The 17241-nt window shown below is 38.0% G+C and overlaps 1 protein-coding gene across 1 annotated transcript in view; it reads right to left on the bottom strand.

Annotated features, from left to right (window-relative positions):
• The window catches only part of LOC105479557 (LMBR1 domain containing 1), a 164472-nt gene extending 147781 nt beyond the window's left edge, over positions 1-16691 (bottom strand). The window contains exon 1 of the mRNA XM_071096910.1: positions 16673-16691. The gene's annotated coding sequence lies outside the window, so the exon portion shown is untranslated. The remainder of the gene's footprint in view (positions 1-16672) is intronic.
• Between the last annotated feature and the right edge of the window lie 550 nt (positions 16692-17241).

The raw sequence follows: 17241 nt of genomic DNA, 5'->3' as shown, positions 1-17241 counted from the left end.
TCCTGTGGAAAAAAAGGCCTAGCAATGTGCTCCCATGGACCTACGGTTTTTTTGCAAATTTTTTGTAAGTAACGTATTTTCACTTCAGTCTGTTGAGGCTTTCCATTTTCACTTTCACATTTTGCCTCATATGAGTATCACTGAAGTGGCTGCAGCATTCTGAGGCTCCAGCTCAGGGTAAGTAGGGTTAGGTATGCATTTAGTTTAGGTTGCGTGGCATATATTTACATGGAGTTACTCTCCTGTTTAGTTAAGTTATTGCTAGGCATCCAGGTATAGCAATGGCTTCCAGGAATATTCTTATTGCCCATGATTCCAACTTGATGTGCACTATGACACAAAGGAAAGACCAGAGGTTTGTATATTATGACAGGAATGTATCTCAAACCAAGAAGTTTGTGGGTAGTGGACGAGACACTATTTTTGAAACTGTGGAGTCAAAATGAAGGCTATTTTCTAGGTTTTGTGATGTCTGTGGTATTTGGCATCTGTTAAAATTTTCTAATCTGTTTCTCTCATTCTAAATTAACATTTACTCTTGAGTCTACCTTTGTATTCATAATTTTCTATTCTTTTTCTTGAGGAGGAGCTCCTACAAAGCTAAAAGTTTGTCTCCTGGATCTGCCTTGCAGGTGAGAAAAAAAATTCTCACTGCCGTCTCTCTGGTTACTTCCCAGAAAACTTTCCTGACAGACAGACAGGCTAGCTTTTCACACTAAGCACCATCTCCTGCTTAACAGTGCCCCCATCACTGCTTCCGTCTTTCTGTTGCGTTTTTATGTACACCTCTCTTATTCACAGATATCTCGCTAAGTTTCTGCATCTTCTTTTCCTCTTTTAACTGCCTTATTTTTGAGAAGTAGCTCTGTGTTTTGGAATTAAACATGAATAAAATCCATCGTCTCTTCCACAATTAACCATTGTTTCTCAAACTTGAGCAATACATAAATTAATCATTTTAAAATGGGAAAACATTTTGGGACAATCTAACGACAACTTAAATTATTTTCATGATGCTGTTTAAATAAGTAAAATGTAAAACAATGGATGAATGCCTTGATTTTATAGGCCTTATACAACTTTACAACAAATAAAAATTCAAGTGATACTTAAAAAGAAGATAAAATCATGTTAATAACATTATTTTAATGTGATGCATAGTGGCGTTTGACTGAAAAAAAATCATCCAGTCCTGAGTTTAATAGTAGAAAGATGCAGACTCATGTCTGGTTTTATAATTAATCTGCTTTGGGATTTTGATTTCAATAATGCAAATGTAGAAAAGGTCTGTTCCCATAAGTATGTAGTACAAAATGGTATTAATAACTTCAAGTCTTTGTTTGCAAATTAAGTATAATCAGGCCTTATGCGTAACTAAATCTCTGCCAGTGAGCAATCCTGGAGTGCCAGTTTTATAGTGGAGTCACTTGATAATTGTATAAATTTTTGTTTTTACTTGGAGATAAAAAGAGTACTGGCACTATTGAAATATGTATTAAATGGGCATGTAATCTAATTACTGCTGGAACTGGAAATAGAACTATTTGTCATTGCATATTTTCTGCTAAGGAAATATTAATTACAAAATGGGATGTACATGATAGTATTCTTAAAACTATTTGTTCACAATGTGAATACTGTATAACATTGACTAATCTAAAGACATTCTTGTGAGGTTAGTAAGCCTGTATTATCATATGTCACAGGATCCATCAATTCCACCATGACATTTTTTTGTTCCAACCAAGGAACTACTTTCACATTCAGTTTGATTGTTACCTGACCTTTACTCCATGCAAAAGAGACAGAAAATATAAACTGCAAGATAATACTCAGTTATCAGGTACTTCAAATGAACCAGATGATTTAACATAGGCTCATATTAATTTTGTAAAATGTTTGTGAAAATAAAAATGCAGAATAAAAAATTGACTTAGAGAATTCTCAATTATTGTTGTTTTGCTTTACTAAATAAGATAATTATAAAATGCTTCTTGTAATTTTAGCACTAAAATTATTACTATCGATTTAGTCTATTGTAATAGTTATGCTAAAATATTTTATAGGCTCCCAAAACAATTATCTACATATTTTTAATGTGTTGTGTACACATAAAATCAGATCCTAGAAGAAAATACCTGAATAACCAAAAATTGTAACACTAGGACTCACATGAAACCACTCACCTGTTCTTCAGAAAGTTAAGGGTTTGTAGTCTACAAGATAGAAGCCTAAAAGTGTCTGAGCATCACATTATAACTTATCTTGACAACCTTTGTACACATAGGTGCTATATTGCCAACAAAATTTTGTGATTGGTAGTTTGAATGTTGTTATAAGTATAAATCATTATAAATATTGACATTCATCTTTGTTTGGGTAGACATAGTTGCCAACTGCCTCCCATGTCTGAAGGCCCTTTGAACCCTGCTCGTAACTCTTTGTTGCAGGGAATAATGGAACACATTAGTGGCCATGTTATACTTGCTTTGATTCTGGTTTCCTGACCAGATGATAAAACTGGGGAAGAGGAGAACAGCCAGTCTATAGACTGCAAAGTAGGAAACAAGGCAGGCAGGCCCAAGAGTTTTGCCCAAAATGACAATGAGGATAAACTGAATGCAAATTCATGAAGTTCTGAATTTTGAAAAAAGAGGGAGAGAAGTAGTTGGCCAGTTAGTAAACAGAGAAAGAGAAAGGTGTACAGAAAGAAGGTAGGAGCAAATATCTGGCAATAGAACTAAGGAGGCAGAGATTGTGAGTAACCAAAAACGAGGAGAAAGGAAGAAATGCAAGCTCTGAATCCAAAAGAAGGAGGCAAGTGGACATTTAATCAAAGTAGCAAATAAGATAATAGATGAAAAAGTATATGTAATGTAAGAATTGATAGAATTGACTGGCTCCTGAATGACTTTCTACATTCTGAAGTCCATGAAACCTAGCCCTACAGAAGGAGATTCTATTTTTTTTTTTTTTTTTTTTTTTGTGGGGCCTGGTTTGGGGAAATTTCCTGACTCCCCAAGAAGCCAAGGTGAATGAGCATGATTTCTGTCTTTCTCCTTTCCACATGGAGCCTTTTAATAAGCTCCACATGAGTTAAGATATTCTCAAGAAACTTCTGTCTTTGCAACAACAAGAGACCTAATTAATACAATCTTTTTAATAATTGCACAACACTGTACTCATTAGCCAGCATATGAATTTACTCTGTTGTGTTAAAATGGTCCATTTAACTTACCGATTTCTTCGACTTTATCCTCTAGGCCTGGGGTTATGCATGTTATCCACATCCTCAGTGTTGAGACACAGGATATTATCCATAACTTTTTGTCAAATGAATGAATGAAACAGCCACTCTAAAAAGCTACAAACACATGCACTAGTCTTTAATCATCCCTATTTACAGTGTTCTTTTGCATAAAATAGGGCGTTTAATATGGCAAATACATGACACACATACACACACATATTTTAATAAGAGTAGTGACTGCTCCTTCTGCTAACTCAGAAATGCAAGACAGAAATTTCTCTCAAATAGCTATTTTTTCTATGAAGAATCATTCAGGGTCTCTCTCACTTATATAAAAGCAGGGAAAATAGACTCACTGGACCAATGCTACCCCCACTCTTTTCAGCCTTCTCTTTGCCCCTCAACTCCTCACCAAAGGTCTTGGTACACCAAAGGTGGTTACTGGGAAGGAGAATCCAAGGTCTTCTCAGAGAAAAAAATGAATCAATCCCCAAACCTTGTTCCCTGAGATACAAATTTGGGAAGCTCAGCTGTGTGGACCATCACAGTGGTTTTAATTAGGCCTCACAGTTCAAGGAAACCAAGAAACCTTTTAAATCGACTCATTTGGGGAAAATTAGGTCCCTATACAAATATGTGACTAAGATGGTTCTCAAGTTTTAAGTGAGGATTTATTCTGACTTGATCTGGAAGGCGCCTCCTGACTCTGCCACAATGGTTAGGCTTTAGAAAATAAGAACTGAGCAAGGGAAAGTTGTTGGGGTCCGCGTGTTTCCTAAACAAAGGAATGAACACACAAGACAACACAAGACAAGACAAACATGGCGGCTGCCTCGAATGGCGCGCTCTGCTTTATTTTATACAGCCGTTTGTGGAATGTTGCCAAGTCACAGGACACATTATTGTTTTTCTGACCTTTCCCTGACTTTCTGGATTTTCAAGATGTTTACACATAAACAAGACCCCAGGGTCTACCGTTAGCAGCTGGCTCCTTTGTCCTTCCTATTTGCAGGGAAGGAACGCCCTGCTTCGTTTGCAAGAGCGGGACTTATCGGGAATGTCTCATTTGCGAGCACGTAGTCCTCTACAGAAAGTTAATTTAAAAGAAAGACCACCTTGCCTCCCAATGTGGGGCACCATGATGACTTTGTGCATGGCCCTGAACCAGCAAGAGTTACCCTGCAACAATGGACAGGACTCTGCAGCTCCATCAAACCAGTCTCTCACAGCAACACTGAGCAATAGCAGTAAGCAATGGAGTTGTGTACTGTACTTGCTCTCTAGCCCTGGCTCTCTGTGGCTAGAAGCATACTGATGCTTTCAGAAGGAGTATGCCCTTGAGGTTACTGGATGGTTGGTGATACTAAAATTCTTGATAATAGACACATTGGAGATTTAATAATTCACTTTAGCATTAAAAGAGACACAACTACAGTGTACCCCAATGTTGTGGAGCAGGTTAGATATATTTTTTTGAACAATTTTTGTCTCTTTATGTATACATTTGATTTTTTCTTTCTCCTATAATCTCTTCTGCTTTACTCTTTTCAGTACGAACCTTTTTGTAACAGGGAATGTTATCTTTCTTGCTTTGGTGTATTATCCAGCTTGTCACTCCCACATGTCCTGGGCCCAGGCCAGCCAGCAGCCTTGCTGCCCATTTCCTAGTGCTCCCTCCTCTACTGCCACATGCCCATCTGCTCTGTTTGCCTTTTCTGGGGGTGCCCCAGCTGACACTTTTTAAAAATTCTCAGAACCATATGCTGTCTCCCAGGCACACTTGCCTGACTTCCCTGCTTTGTCCGGGGGCCATAAATGACAGACTGGAAGTCTCCAAATTCCAAATCCCAAGGCATTTCAGTCATTGCCTTTTGTTAGGAGCTATGTCCATCTATCCCATTATTCCACTTCAGAGCATGGCACGATGATATTTGTCTCTATGATTGTAATCTCCAAAGGTTAGTGCTCCACACCAAATACCATGGTTTTCCTTAATAATACATGATAGATCCATGATATATTATTATTCTACATTTCAATCTTGTGGTCAACCCCATTTTTGCTAAAATAAAAGCACTTATAACTTCATAATAGCACAGTTTTTTCCCATGGATTCCTAATGATTGATGTGGGTTTGAATTTGAATTATAAGCAAGTTTGCTTATGTGCTTGGGTCTACTTCTGTACTTACTTTGCTGTTGCATAGGTCTATCTACTCATACCAGCCAGTGTCTCACTGGCTTTATGGGATATTGTATTATTTGGAAATGCTAGTTCTCCCTTTTTATGGGTTGAATTATGTCTCCCCAAAACGTATAAGTTGAAGTCTTAATCCTCACCACCTCAGGTAAGTGACCACATTTGGAGATAGTCTCTTGACAGAGGAATCATGTAAAATGAAGTCAATAGCATGGACTCTAATCCAGTTTAACTGGTATCCTTATAAAACCTGGAAATTGGGGGCCGAGCACGGTGACTCAAGCCTGTAATCCCAGCACTTTGGGAGGCCAAGACGGGTAGATCACGAGGTCAGGAGATCGAGACCATCCTGGCTAACACAGTGAAACCCCGTCTCTACTAAAAAATACAAAAAACTAGCCGGGGGAGGTGGCGGGCGCCTGTAGTCCCAGCTACTCAGGAGGCTGAGGCAGGAGACTGGTGTAAACCCAGGAGGCGGAGCTTGCAGTGAGCTGAGATCCGGCCACTACACTCCAGCCTGGGCGACAGAGTGAGACTCCGTCTCAAAAAAAAAAAAAAAAAAAAACCACCTGGAAATTGGAAACAGACCTGCATAGAGGGAAGGTGATGTAAAGAAACATAGGGAGGACCAGGCATGGTGGCTCACACCTGTAATCCTAGCATTTTGGGAGGCCGAGGTGGGTGGATCACCTGAAGTCAGGAGTTCAAGACCAGTCTAGCCAACATGGTGAAACCCCGTCTCTACTAAAAATGCAAAAATTAGCTAGGCATGGTGGCCGGCACCTGTAATCTTGGCTACTTGGGAGGCTGAGGCAGGAGGATTGCTTGAAGCTGAGGGGAGGAGGTTGCAGTGAGCTGAGATTGCACCACTACACTCCAGCCTGGGTGAAAGAGTGAAACTCTGCCTCAAAAAAAAAAAAAAAAAAAAGAAACATAGGGAGAAAATGGCCACCTATAAGCCAAAGACAGAAGCCTGGAACATCCTTTCTTCACAGCCCTCAGAAAGAAACTGACCCTGCTGAGATCTTGATTTTGGATCTTTAGACACCAGAACTGTGAGACAATGAATTTTCATTGTTTAAGCCACCCAATTTGTAGAATTTTGTTATGGAAATTCTAGCAAACTAATACACTCCGTATTTCTCTTTTTTGCAGGATTATTCTAAGTAGTCTTGCTTTTGCTTTCTGTGTAAATTTTACAATTGACTTGATTTAAAATTAACTCCAGAAAATAAAACATTTTGGTAATTACATAGACATGAGATGTTTCTATGTACCCAAGTTTCAAGTCTACTTTTACATATTTTAGTAATATTTAAAGCTTTACTAATATAGGGTACTATAGTCTTAGTGCATATGTCCCTTTCAAATGTATATGTTGAAATCCTAACCCCTAAGCTGATGGAATCAGGAGGTGGGAACTTTGGGGAAGTTATTAGGCCATGAAGGCACAGCCTTCATACATAGGATTAGTGCTCTTATAAAGAGGCCCATAGAAGTTCATGAATCCTTCCACCATGAGAGGACACAGTGAGAAGGTGCCATCTATGAGGAATGGGACTTCACCAGACAGCAAATCTGCTGGTGCCTTGATCTTATACTTCCCAGCCCCCAGAACTGTGAGAAATAAATGTTTATTGTTTATAAGGTACCCAGTCTATGGTACTTGTTATAACAGCCCAAACAAAGACATAGGGTTTAAAAACTTCTTTTCAGTTTATTTCTAAGTATTTTTAACTTTTCTTTTTTAATTGTAAATAGGGTTTTTTCCTACATTATGTATTCTGATTATTATTTTACATTTTGGCTGGATGCAGTGGTTCATGTCTATAATATATATTATATTATATACTTCAAAATTTAAAAAATAGTATTTATACCTTTTAAGGCTATTTGTTACTTTTAAACCTGCTTAATAAAAGTTATCTCTATTTTTTCTAAATTCTGAAACATCATTCAATTATTGATTTCAAAGATTTTATACCATTCCCTTATTAAAAAGTACCTCTAAAATGTTTTGTGGGTAGGTAATTTTATATATATATACTTGGTCTTAAAGTATACATGTCTAATTTTAATAGAGACTGCTAAAAACAAATTCTATATGCCATGGAAAATAGTGTGTGGAATTTTCTATATTGTGGTCACTTCTGACAAATTGTGTTTTCCCAGCAAATTATCCATTTAATTCATGTCTTAAAAATTATTTGCAGAAGTTTGTGAAAGGTAGTCTCATTAATTTTTATTTTATTTCTTAGTTATACTTTAAGTTCTAGGGTACATGTGCACAACATGCCGGTTTGTTACATAGGTATACATGTGCCATGTTGGCATGCTGCACTCATCAACTCGTCATTTACATTAAGTATTTCTCCTAATGCTGTCTCTCCTCCAGCACCCCACCCCCCAACAGCCCCCGTTATGTGATGTTCCCCCACCCTGTGTCCTTGTGTTCTCATTGTTCAATTTCCACCTATGAGTGAGAACATGCAGTATTTGGTTTTCTGTCCTTGTGATAGTTTGCTGAGAATGATGGTTTCCAGTTTCATCCATGTCCCTGCAAAGGACATGAACTCATCCTTTTTTATGGCTGCATAGTATTCCATGGTATATATGTGCCACATTTTCTTTTCTTGCTCACCACAACCTCCACCTCCGAGGCTCAAGCAATTCTCCTGCCTCAGCCTTCCCAAGTAGCTGGTATTACAGGCATGTGCCACCATGCCTGGAAAATTTTTTGTATTTTTAGTAGAGATGTGGTTTCTCCACATTGGTCAGGCTGGTCTCAAACTCCCAACCTCAGGTGATCTGCCCAACTCGGCCTCCCAAAGTGCTGGGATAACAGGCATGAGCCATGGCACCCAGCCACATTTTTTTAATCCAGTCTATCATTGATTGACATTTGGGTTGGTTCTAAATCTTTGGTATTGTGAATAGTGCTGCAATAAATATACATCTGCATGTGTCTTTATAGTAGCATGATTTATAATCCTTTGGGTATATATCCAGTAATGGGATCATTGGTTCAAATGGTATTTCTAGTTATAGATCCTTGAAGAATCACCACACTATCTTCCACAATGGTTGAACTAATTTACACTCCCTCCAACAATGTGAAAGCACTCCTATTTCTCCACATCCTCTCCAGCATCAGTTGTTTCCTGACTTTTTAATGATCGTCATTCTAACTGGCATGAGATGGTATCTCATTGTGGTTTTGATTTACATTTCTCTAATAACCAGTGATGATGAGCATTTTTGCATGTGTCTGTGGGCTGCATAAATGTCTTCTTTTGAGAAGTGTCTGTTCATATCCTTTGCCCACTTTTTGATGGGTTTGTTTGTTTTCTTGTAAATTTGTTTAAATTCTTTGTAGATTCTGGATATTAGCCCTTTGTCAGACGGGTGGATTGTAAAAATTTTCTCCCATTCTGTAGGTTGCCTGTTCACGCTGATGATAGTTTCTGTTGCTGTGCAGAAGCCCTTTAGTTTAATTAGATTCCATTTGTCTCTTTTGGCTTTCGTTGCCATTGCTTTTGGTGTTTTAGTCATAAAGTCTTTGCCCGTGCCTATGTCCTGAATGGTATTGCCTAGGTTTTCTTCTAGGGTTTTTATGATTTTAGTTCTTACATTTAAGTCTTTAATCCATCTTGAATTAATTTTTGTATAAGGTGTAAGGAAGGGATCCAGTTTCAGCTTCCTACATATGGCTAGCCAGTTTTCCCAGCACTATTTATTAAATAGGGAATTCTTTCCCCATTTCTTGTTTCTGTCAGGTTTGTCAAAGATCAGATGGTTGTAGATGTGTGATGTTATTTCTGAGACCTCTGTTCTGTTCCATTGGTCTATATATCTGCTTTGGTACCAGTGCCATGCTGTTTTGGTTACTGTAGCTTTGTAGTATAGTTTGAAGTCAGGTAGCGTGATGCTTCCAGCTTTGTTCTTTTTGCTTAGGATTGTCTTGGCTATGGGGGCTCTTTTTGTGCTCCATATGAACTTTAAAGTAGTTTTTTTCCAATTCTGTGAAGAAAGTCATTGGTAGCTTGATGGGGATGGCATTGAATCTATAAATTACATTGGGCAGTATGGCCATTTTCACAATATTGATTCTTCCTATCCGTGAGCATGGAATGTTCTTCCATTTGTTTGTGTCGTCTTTTATTTTGTTGAGCAGTGATTTGTAGTTCTCCTTGAAGAGGTCCTTCCCATCCCTTATAAGTTGGATTCCTAGGTATTTTATTCTCTTTGTAGCAACTGTGAATGGGAGTTCACTCATGATTTGGCTCTCTGTTTGCCTGTTATTCGTGTATAGGAAAGCTTGTGATTTTTGCACATTGATTTTGTATCCTGAGACTTTGCTGAAGTTGCTTGTTAGCTTAAGGAGATTTGGGGCTGAGATGATGGGGTTTTCTAAATATACAATCATGTCATCTGTGAACAGGTACAATTTGACTTTCTCTTTTCCTAATTGAATACCCTTCATTTCTTTCTCTTGCCTGATTGCCCTGGCCAGAACTTCCAACACTATGTTGAACAGGAGTGGTGAGAGAGGGCATCCTTGTCTTGTGCTGGTTTTCAAAGGGAATGCTTCCAGTTTTTGCCCATTCAGTATCATATTGGCTGTAGGCTTGTCATAAATAGCTCTTATTATTTTGAGATATGTTCCATCAATACCTAGTTTATTGACAGTTTTTAGCATGAAGGGCTGTTGAATTTTGTCAAAGGCCTTTTCTGCATCTATTGAGATAATCATGTGGTTTTTGTCATTGGTTCTGTTTATGTGATGGATATGTTTATTGATTTGCGTATGTTGCATATATTTCAGCCTTGCATCCCAGGGATGAAGCCAACTTGATTGTGGTGGATAAGCTTTTTGATGTACTGCTGAATTCGGTTTGCCAATATTTTATTGAGGATTTTCGCGTTGATGTTCATCAGGGATATTGGTCTAAAATTCTTTTTTTGTTGTTGTTGTGTCTCTGCTTTGGTATCAGGATGATGCTGGCCTCATAAAATGAGTTAGGGAGGATTCCCTTTTTTTCTATTGATTGGAATAGTTCCAGAAGGAATGGTACCAGCTCCTCCTTGTACCTCTGGTAGAATTCGGCTGTGAATCTGTCTGGTCCTGGACTTTTTTTGTTGGTAGGCTATTAATTGCTGCCTCAATTTCAGGGTCTGTTATTGGTCTGTTCACATACTCAACTTCTTCCTGGTTTAGTCTTGGGATGGTGTATGTGTCCAGGAATTTATCCATTTATTCTAGATTTTCTAGTTTATTTGTGTAGGGGCATTTATTCTCTGATGGTAGTTTGTATTTCTGGGGGATTGGTGGTGATATCCCCTTTATCATTTTTTTATTGCATCTATTTGTTTCTTCTCTCTTTTCTTCTTTATTAGTCTTGCTAGTGGTCTATCTATTTTGTTGATCTTTTCAAAAAAGAATCCAGCTCCTCGATTCATTGCTTTTTTCAAGGGCTTTTTGTGTCTCTATCTCCTTTGGTTCTGCTCTGATCTTAGTTATTTCTTGCCTTCTGCTACCTTTTGAATTTGTTTGCTCTTGCTTCTCTAGTTCTTTTAATTGTGATGTTAGGATGTCAATTTTAGATCTTTCCTGCTTTCTCTTGTGGGCATTGAGTGCTATAAATTTCCCTCTACATACTGCTTTAAATGTGTCCCAGAGATTCTGGTATGTTGTGTCTTTGTTCTCATTGGTTTCAAAGAACATCTTTATTTCTGCCTTCATTTAATTATTTATCCAGTAGTCATTCAGGAACAGGTTGTTCAGTTTCCATGTAGTTGTGCAGTTTTGAGTGAGTTTCTTAATCCTGAGTTCTAGTTTGATTGCACTGTGGTCTGAGAGACAGTTTGTTGCAATTTCTGTTCTTTTACATTTGCTGAGGAGTGTTTTACTTCCAATTACATAGTCAATTTTAGAATAAGTGCAATGTGGTGCTGAGAAGAATGCGTATTCTGTTGATTTGGGGTGGAGAGTTCTGTAGATGTCTATTAGGTCTGCTTGGTGCAGAGCTGAGTTCAATTCTTGGATATCCTTGTTAAACTTCTGTCTCATTGATCTGTCTAATATTGACAGTGGGGTGTTAAAGTCTCCCATTATTATTGTGTGGGAGTCTAAGTCTCTTTGTAAGTCTCTAAGGACTTGCTTTATGAATCTGGGTGCTCCTGTATTGGGTGCATGTATATTTAGGATAGTTAGCTCTTCTTGTTGAATTGATCCCTTTACCATTATGTAAGACCTTCTTTGTCTCTTTTGATCTTCGTTGGTTTAAAGTCTGTTTTATCGGCGACTAGGATTGCAACACCTGCTCTTTTTTTGCTTGTCATTTGCTTGGTAGATCTTCCTCCATCCCTTTATTTTGAGCCTATGTGTGTCTCTGCATGTGAGACGGTCTCCTGAATACAGCACACTGATTGGTCTTGACTCTTTATCCAATTTGCCAGTCTGTCTTTTAATTGGGGCATTTAGTCCATTAACATTTAAGGTTAATATTGTTATGTGTGAATTTGATCCTGTCATTATGATGTTAGCTGCTTATGTTGCCCATTAGTTGATGCAGTTTCTTCATAGCATCAATGGTCTTTATAATTTGGCATGTTTTTGCAATGGCGGTACTGGTTGTTCCTTTCCATGTTTAGTGCTTCCTTCAGGAGCTCTTGTAAGGCAGGCTTGGTGGTGATAAAATTTCTCAGCATTTGCTTGTCTGTAAAGGATTTTATTTCTCCTTCAATTATGAAGATTAGTTTGGCTGGATATGAAATTCTGGGATGAAAATCCTTTTCCTTAAGAATGTTGAATATTGGCCCCCACTTTCTTATGGCTTGTAGGATTTCTGCTGAGAGATCTGCTGTTAGTCTGATGGGTTTTCCTTTGTGGGTAACCTGACCTTTCTCTCTGACTGCCTTAACATTTTTTACTTCATCTCAACCTTGGTGAATCTGACAATTATGTGTCTTGGGTTGCTCTTCTTGAGGAGTATCTTTGTGGTATTCTCTGTATTTCCTGAATTTGAATGTTGGCCTGCCTTGCTAAGTAGGGGAAGTTCTCCTGCATAATATCCTGAAGAGTGTTTTCTAACTTGGTTCCATTCTCCCCATCACTTTCAGTACACCAATCAAACATAGGTCTAGTTTTTTTGCATAGTCCCATATTTCTTAGATGCTTTGTTCACTTCTTTTTACTCTTTTTTCTCTAATCTTGTCTTCTCGCTTTATTTCACTTATTTGATCTTCAATCATTGATATCCTTTCTTCCACTTGATCAAATCGGCTGTTGAAGCTTGTGCATGTGTCAAGAAGTTCTCGTGCTGTGGTTTTCAGTTTCATCAGGTCACTTAAGGTCTTCTCTACACTGTTTATTCTAGTTAGCCATTCGTCTAACCTTTTTTCAAGGTTTTTATCTTCCTTGTGATGGGTTATTCCCCTTATTCCCTTTAGCTCAGAGAAGTTTGTTATTACTGACCTTCTGAAGCCTACTTCTGTCGACTTGTCAAAGTCATTCTCCATCCAGTTTTGTTTCCATTTTGCAGCGAGGAGTTGCAGTCCTTTGGAGGAGAAGAGGCATTCTGTTTTTTGGAATTTTCAGCTTTTTTGCTCTGGCTTCTCCCCATCTTTGTGGTTTTATCTACCTTTGGTCTTTGATGTTGGTGACCTACCCATGGGGTTTTGGTGTGGATGTCCTATTTGTTGATGTTGATGCTATTCCTTTTTGTTTGTTAGTTTTCCTTCTAACAGGCCCCTCCACTGCAGGTCTGTTGGAGTTTGCTGGAGGTCCACTCCAGACCCTGTTTGCCTGGATATCACCAGCAGTGGCTGCAGAACAGCACATATTGCAGAACAGCAAATATTGCTGCCTGATCCTTCCTCTGGAAGCTTTGTCCCAGAGGGGCACCCACCTATATGAGGTGTCTGTCGGCCCCTACTGAGAGGTGTCTCCCAGTCAGGCTACACAGGGCTCAAGGCTCAGGGACCCACGTGAGGAGGCAGTCTGTCCATTCTCAGAGATTGAACGCCATGCTGGGAGAACCACTGCTCTCTTCAGAGCTGTCAGACAGAGATGTTTAAGTCTGCAGAAGTTGTCTGCTGCCTTTTATTCAGCTATGCCCTGCCCACAGAGGTGGAGTCTATAGAGGCAGTAGGCCTTGCTGAGCTGTGGTGAGCTTTGCCCAGTTCGAGCTTCCCAGCCACTTTGTTTACCTACTGAAGCCTCAGCAATGGCAGACATCCCTCTCCCTGCCAGGCTGCAGCCTCGGAGGTCGATCTCAGACTGCTGCGCTAGCAGTTAGCAAGGCTCTGTGGGCATGGGACCCGCTGAGCCAGGCACAGGAGGGAATCTCCTGGTCTGCTGGTTGCTAAGACTATTGAAAAGCACATTATTGGAGCAGAAGTATACCGTTTTTCCAGGTACAGTCTGTCACGGCTTCCCTTGGCTAGGAAAGGTAGATTCCCTGACCCCTTGCACTTCCTAGGTGAGGTGACGCCCTGTCCTGCTTTGGCTCACCCTCTGTGGGCCGCGCCTGCTGTCCAACCAGTCCCAGTGAGATGAACCAGGTACCTCATTTGGAAATGCAGAAATCACCCATCTTCTGTGTTGGTTTTGCTGGGAGCTGCAAACCAACACTGTTTGTATTCGGCCATCTTGGAAGTGACCAGTCTCATTAACTTTTAAAAGTCCTTTATTCAATGGTTATTTTCTCCTAATCATTTTTATTTTGTGTTCTTGATATTTTCCTATTTTCTTGAGTTTTTAAAGACCCAATATTTTTACTCTTTATTAGTTTATTATTTTTTCATTTCATTAATTTTTGCTTTTATCTTTATTACCATTTTTGTTGGCATAGTTTTAAGATTATGATTTTTGCCTCAAATTGCTAATTCAATTGCACCACCAAGATTCCATTATATGGTGTTATTATTATTGTTTTAGAAATGCTGTGATATTATTTACCTTTTCCTTTTCAGTTGAGAGCATTTTTTTTATTGCTATATAGCATGTACAGCACAGTACACAAATTTTAAGTTTATATCTTGATGAATTTCTACTTACACATACTCTGTGTAACCACACCCAGATAGAGCTATGGAACATATATGGCACCCCAAAAAGCTTCCTTATGACCTCTACAAATTGGTAACTGCCCATCTGCTCATTACTTGTTAATTATTATTATAACTTCTATCACTATAGATTAATTTTGCCTTTTTTTACCCTAATATTGTATGGACTCACATAGGATATATGGCCAATAATATATAAAAGATGTTCAAACACTTCAGTAATCAGGGAAATACAAATTAAACCAACAAATGAAGAACTCTTCACACCAACATGATAGAAAAACACTTCAAAGTTGACAAATACTTGAAGTGGTGACAAGGGTGTAGAGTAATGAAAACTGCTCTGACAGTGTCTCAAAAATAACAGGGCACTGTTATGATATAAAGTTGAACATGGACATACACCATACTACCTAGCATTTTAACTTCTAGAATTACACCTGAGGGAAATTTCCACACATGTTCACCCAAAGGCATGCCCATGAATGTTTTAGCAGCTTTTTAAAAATGGTAACAAAAATGATGGAAACTACCCAAATGCCCATCAAATGCTTCTCCCATTACATAGATAAATTATAGAGTGCCCATATAAGAAAGTAATACACATAGTGATAAAAATGAACAACTGTGCATATCACTATGAAAAGATTTCAGAAATTATTGTTGAGCAAAAAAGCAGGTTACCAAAGAATATATGTAGTATCGTTTTAATAATGTAATATTTTTAAATGGGCAAAATTATGTAATATATTGTTTAAAGATACATATGTAGTGAAGCTACCAAAGCAAAGGCACGATAAAGATAAAAATAGTGGTTTCTTCTGTTGTGGAAAAATGAAGCTGATATGGGGAGGTGGGAGTGGCTTACAGGAAGCTTTAACAGACTTTTAAAGCTTCATTTTTCTAGGCTCAGTGTATTAGTCCATTCTTAGGCTGCTAATAAAGACATACCAAAGATGGGGAAATTTATAAAGAAAAGAGGTTTAATTGACTCACAGTTTAGTCTCTGAAAGGGGAAGCAAACATGTTCTCCTTCACAAGGTGGCAGGAGAGAGAAGTGCTGAGCAAAGGGAGAAAAGCCCCTCATAAAACCATCAGATCTCGTGAGAACTCACTCACTATCACGAGAACAGCATAAGTGTGACCGCCCCATGATTCAATTATCTGTGACCTAGTCCCTCCCATGACACCTGGGTATTATGGGAACTACAATTCAAGATGAGATTTGGATGGGGACACAGCCAAACCATATCACTCAGTGATGTTTAAGTGTTCATTTTAGTATTATTCTTCAGACTGTACTTATGCATTACATGCACATATCTATGTTTTACATATTTCACAATTGTAAATTAAAAAAAAATACAATGTTGAAGCAATACAAGGACTAGGTAAACTCAAAAATGACTTCATCAGTTATGCTGGATGAAATATCAGGTTAATGTAATGGAAGTGTTATACGGTCTTAGTATTGTTTGTAAAGAATAAAAGCTTTCACTAATATTTGTCAGACTAGATTTTTAAAATTCTAATCACAACAGATACATCAAAAAACTAAAGATAGAAATAGATTTAAAGTAAAAATGAAGAAAAAAACTATAACAAGTAATTCTAAATGAAAGAGAGTAAATTATCTGGGCCTCAACCCTTTCCTGGTAATAAATAAAAATTAAAATGTAAGAAAGAGAGTGAATTATATGTTTAACATGCATAATATATATTACATATGTATATTTAATATGATTAATATATATTAATATAAAATATAGGCTTTGAGTCTAAAATTTTTACTAAGAATAGAGTGTAACTTCATAATGATGAATGTTCAATTTTTAAATATCAAATATCAAATTTGTATGTATTTAATAATAGTTCAAAATTTATAAATCAAAAACTGGCAGAGCCACAAAGATATAAACAATATCTACAATTATAGAGTCTCTCTCAAATTGCTATAATATGCAGGTAAAAATAAAAATAATAATACAGAAGGTTTAAAGAATGCAGTCAATGCCTAAAGGACATATATGAAACATGACAGAATATGACAACCAATAAATGCAGAATATACCTTCTAACTTTTCATTCATCTCAAGAATGTTCATCTTTACCTCAAGGAGGATAGTTAAAATTGTCAGCGTAAAGTTTTACCTGATAATTCCAACATCTGGATCATCTTGGAGTTTCCCTTTGTTGGTTACTTTTTCTCTTGAAAATTCTTTGTATTTTTTGTAGGCTAAGTCATTTTGCATCATATCCTGGACATTTCAGACATTATGTTGTGCAACTCTGGATCTTGTTAAAATCCTCCGGAGAGTGTTGATTTCTTTTTTCTTTGTTCGCACAGGCAAAGTTCTGGCTCATCTCTTGCATGCAATGTTGGGTTAGTAGCAAAGTTTTGCTGTGCTCTTTGTGTCTGCCCCTTGGCTGAGCCACTCAGAAGTTCGTGTAGGTCTTGTACAGTGGGTTATCTCACAATTTTGTTCTCAAAGTCTTTGCAATGCTTTTTTGACTGTGTTCAGGGCGTTCAGCTAGGGAGTGAGCAGATTTTACAAGTCAGAGTGAGTGCAGCTGAAGAACTGGCGGTTACTACACACTGGGTTCCAGAAGTTACCCCTTTCTAACAATGCCATTTGCTCAAACGCGAGCTTCCACCATTACATGGTCATATAGATGTTTCCTGATTCTCCATCCTATACATCTACAGAACATTGAGGAGG

This window comes from Macaca nemestrina, chromosome 5 (assembly GCF_043159975.1).
Source record: "Macaca nemestrina isolate mMacNem1 chromosome 5, mMacNem.hap1, whole genome shotgun sequence".
Lineage (NCBI taxonomy): Eukaryota > Metazoa > Chordata > Mammalia > Primates > Cercopithecidae > Macaca > Macaca nemestrina.
The sequence above is the reverse complement of the archived record's forward strand: the minus strand, read 5'-3'. Positions and strand labels throughout refer to the sequence as shown.